Below are 4,888 nucleotides of genomic sequence, written 5' to 3' on the forward strand. Positions count from 1 at the left end.
CTTGCTTCCCAAACAAACAAAATTCTTTGGCATTAACCCCTCCCTACCCACACTGCCTTTGGGAATATAAAGTGGTGCACCCACCTCGGGGAAGAGTCTGGAAGTTCTTCAAGGGTTCAACAGAGTTACCACATGACCAGCAACTCCACTCCTAGGTACAGGCCTAAGAGAAAGGAAAAGGTGAACCTGAAAGTTCATTGCAACATTGTTCACACTTGTCCTGGTGTGGAAACAACCCAAATGCCCACCAAGCAGTCAATGGCTAAATAAAATGTAGTATTTACATAATGGACTATTATTCATGATCTATGCTTCAACATGGATGAACCCTGAATCATGTTACTAAGTGGAAGAGGCCAGACACTAAGAACAGAAGATTCAGTATGTGACATTCAGAACAGGCAAGTCCACAGAGGCAAAAAGATTCCTGGCTGCCCAGGACAGGTTAGGTGGGGGGACATGAGTCAGCCGGGAGGGCTTTTAATACTTCTAATGGGTACGGATTTAGGGGAGGAATATGCAAATATTATAAAGCTAGTTGTAGCAATGGCTGCAAAACTCTTTGACTACATTAAACCATGAAAGGCACTTCGATTAGGTGAATGGTATGGCATGTGCACTACACCTTACAAAAGCTGGTATCATACACACACGGTGGTGTCTCTTGTCCTGCATCCTGCCAATGCTTCAGGGCACATTCCGTGCTCCATCATGATTTATGACAGCAGATCCTCGTGTGGACCTAGAAGCCCAAGTCTCTGTTCAGTGTCTCATGCCAACCCTAATTGGCTTCAAGCATGTCTTTCATTTCTTGCTTCCTTAGCAAAACCCCTGGGTAACTCCCTGATATTTTCACAGGTTGTTAAAGCACTTGGGGGTGAGCTCTGCCTGGGCGCCATCTCTTTTCTGATGGCCCAGAAACAAGTGGACAAACTCTCTAGCCCTTACCTTGCCCCTCTCGAGCCAGGCTCCCATTTCAGCCTGGTCTCCTTCCTCATCCTCTCATCAGATCCAGTCTTGCCACTGTCCCCAAGGTCTCACGGTGGTACAGACGGAGGGGAGGGTGGCTCAGAAAGCAGCACAGCGGAGGTTGGATTTATTCAGTTTCCAGAAATTAACCCTGAGGCTTAAACAAGTCAGAGTGGCTGAAGGACACAGAATGGTGGACCCACAAGAAGAAAGGGGCTTTTAGGAAGTACTGCTGGGGAATCACACAATTCTTAATTGTTTACAAAAGTAGTTTTAAAAAGTGATTTCTTTGAGACTGTTTTTGGTTACATAAGCTATATTGTTTTTTGACATCCCTCAGATTAGACCACATGGCTCACTGCTTCATAAATGCATGTATTGATAGTTTATAGTTTAAACACATCTCTTCCCGATATGATTGCCATCATCTCATACACACGGGCTGTGAGAGAGAGAAGGGTAAAATTATGATCATCAAGAGTCTAGCTGAAAAGTGTTAACGATTTCCTCTGAGTTTGGGGTATGGGATTCTTTTCTTTGTATTTCTCTGTACTTTTCAAATTTTGTGTCTACAATGAATATCTATAAAGTAAACCACTGATGAAACGACCATCTGCAGAGCAGATCCTGGGGAAAAGCAAATAACAATCAAAGAACAGAACATCTTAGCTCAGAGAACACTGAGATTTCCAATAACCTAAGCATGGGTCAGCATCCTGGCTTCAAGGGGAGTTGGTCCCAAGACCAGGTTCAAGGGCTGTGTGCCTCCAATTCCAATCATGGGCTTGGGAGAGCTTGATTCTCATAGGTGAAGCTTCTCCATCCTGGAAACCATCTTCTTTGGATGGCATAAAGCCAAGAACAGATGTACCAAAATCCCTATGCAAAACTAGGTCTGGGTTCAAATCCCATTCACTGACTGAAGAAGTAACTCTTTTACCATAAGTGAGGGGTGGTTAAACTGTTGAGTCCCAAGTTTCCAATTCTGACTATTTCAACAAAATTAACACTGTGTATGAAAGTAGGTTGAAAATCATAATCTAGAGCTACATATAATTAGCATATAATATTCAATATATAACAACAGCTATATAATTAATAAACTATACTAATATGATCTTTATGATTATAATCATTCATATTAGTTATAATATATAATTCTATGTTGTTTTAATTATATTCTTATATGCTATTTTACAGTTTTATAGATGTTCCACATCCAGGACTACAAAACGTAATGGGTTATGGGAAGTAGAACTTAGACCAAAGACAGAAGAAGTGGCAACTATCTCCAAAGTTGTGGGAGAGTACCACTGGGGAGAAAGTCCTGGCGACAGTCCAAGGACACCACTGTGGGAAGTTATGGGGAGGAGGCAAGTCTCACCTGATTCAGGAAGAACATTCCATCCTTACCAGAGATGTCCACCAGGAGGGATCTTCCTCTTCAAAACAGTTCTACCTTCACCAGAAGCTGGATCTCACCATTTCATACACTTTAAAAGCCCTTCAGTTATCAGAAGAGCTGAACCTCCTAGACTCACCACCTCTCCAACCCAGACCTCTTGGTTCTAAGGACCAGCACTCTCTGCACCCACTTTGGTTCATTGGGGTTTATTTTTATTAGGACAATCGCCCATAGTCCTTAGGCCAAGGTGTAACTCCACAAAAAGTAACCCTTGATTTAGTGAACCACTAATTCCCCAGATGCAACTACCAGCTGTGGCCCTCTTGGAGCTCAGTGGTTGGCCAGTGAGTGACTGCCCTCTTGTGGAAATAAAGAATACAGCTGCTTAGAAAAGTACTTGGATGTTTTTTCTGTCTGTCCTCCACTTCTGGTCTTACCTCCCCCTATAAGCATAACGTTTTGGTGTGGGCCACAAAGTTCTTGACTCCAGCCCCATGCATCATTTTGTCTCCCAAGATCCTCATCTTCAGCCACAATACAAAGCCTGGGTTTCTAGACAGTGGTGGGAATTTGTAGACTCTACTTCTGTGAACAGTGACCTTTAGAAGTCAATGCAGTGCTAAGGAAAGGGTGCTGGACCAGGTGTAAATTCATGTTTGATCATTCTGTGTGATCTACTCATAAAAAGAAAAAAAAATCTGTTGATAAGGGGCTACAAGGCCATGACCACTTGAAATAAATACTACAAATCTATTACATTTATAAAATGCTCTAGCAGTTTGGAGAGGAAATCCTTTGGAGAAAAGTGGCGAGTCACGTGTGCATGACTTACAGCTGCTCACCACAGCTCAGAGCTATATGTGCTATTCTAGGCTAGTGACCCTCAGGCTCCTGCAGACTGGCCAACCCCAATCTTGTTCATCTGGGCCTCTGGCCTCAGGGATAGCCACAGTCAGATGCTTTGCTGTTCCCTGAGATAGGAACAGCAGCAGATTGATCAGGGAGGGACTGTCTATTATAAAATGCTCTAGGAGTTTGGATAGGGAATCTTGTTTATGTCTGCAAACATTTGCCAAGGTTTCTGGGCATGTTTTGCCACTCTTGTGGGGATACAAAGCTCTGTGATGATGAGTGATGGGGATTTCTCACTGAGTCTAAACATCGGTCACCTGCTCCCTGGAGGAGGGGCAGCTAAAGATACCACCACGTGGCCGGCTGAAGCCCCAGGGAGATGTTCAACTGAAAACTGGAAAAATGATTTATAATAAAACTGGTTTGCAGCTGAATAAGGAACATGTTTAATTTTAAAAACCCATTTTCTTGTACTTATGTTTTCTCAAAAAGGAAAATCTCTTCCATAGACTGCCTTCCTAGGTTATTCTTGCTGTAGAAGTGATGGTTTCACTTAAGTCTGGGAACTAATACTGGATTTAGTTCACTTTCCCTCACTACAGTCTTGGTTAGCAAACTTCAAAGGCTGACAGTGCTTTGTTGACCTCACCACCCACTCATGCTGAAAAGCAACATCTCAGTGAGGTATTTATGACAGGAGTCTGCAGACCTTTTTTCATTTACATGAAATCTCACACACTGAAGTGACAGTCAACTGCAAGCAATAAATGTTCCATGAGTCATTTAGTTACCCCACCTTTGAAGATCCTTGTCTTTTTAACTGGTCTTTTATTGAAGGCTGGCAACTGGTACACAAAGACTCCCTAAGAAAATGTTTTCATTAAGAAATAAGTAACAAAGTAGCAAGAGAGTTGCTTACCCAATAAGTGTGGAGTATTAGGGAGAGTAATAAAGCAAGCCTGTTTTATAAAGTTCTGTTAATAAAAAGAAGCCTACTGTGCCTGCCTGCCACAGACAGGATCTGTTCCAGGGTTTTATACACAAAATTCCTGGGCCTCGTGATAACCCTCAAAGGTACATGAGCAGACTTACATTTCTTACATGAGTAAGGAAGGCCCTGCTGTTAGAGGTGGCGCAGAGGACTCAGGTGCTCCTTGTTTTGTCCTGACTAAGCTCTCCCCTCTACACGTCCTCTGAAGCTGACTTCAGAGAAGAAGAAGAATAAGGGCAGGGAGCCCCCACCATGCCACATCCTCATGTTTTAACCAGTGGGTGTCTCTTACACTGGACACCCATCTAAAGTTTTATGTGAAGCAGTTCTGCTTGATTCAAAATGTACTTCATTTTCTACTTATCACTCCCCCACACCCGCCACTTCATTCATGGCATGTAGAGTCTAGAAAATGTCTGAAACAAAGACATTGTAACTGTGGAAACTCAACCAGGAATCACACTACAGTTGCTGTGGGAGCGATCACCGGAGAGGTGGGAAAGGGCAGCCAGCAAGACACAAGGGTATAAAACATGGATCATGTCCCTGTAACACAGGAGGTTATGGTGGTTAGAATTGTGAACTGAAGAGACGCATCATCTATTTGCTTATTGCCGTTACTTTGCTGATGAGAAGATACAGAGTCACTGTAGGTAACATCCATTTAATTT

This window comes from Callospermophilus lateralis, chromosome 4, assembly GCF_048772815.1.
Source record: "Callospermophilus lateralis isolate mCalLat2 chromosome 4, mCalLat2.hap1, whole genome shotgun sequence".
NCBI classification, from domain to species: domain Eukaryota; kingdom Metazoa; phylum Chordata; class Mammalia; order Rodentia; family Sciuridae; genus Callospermophilus; species Callospermophilus lateralis.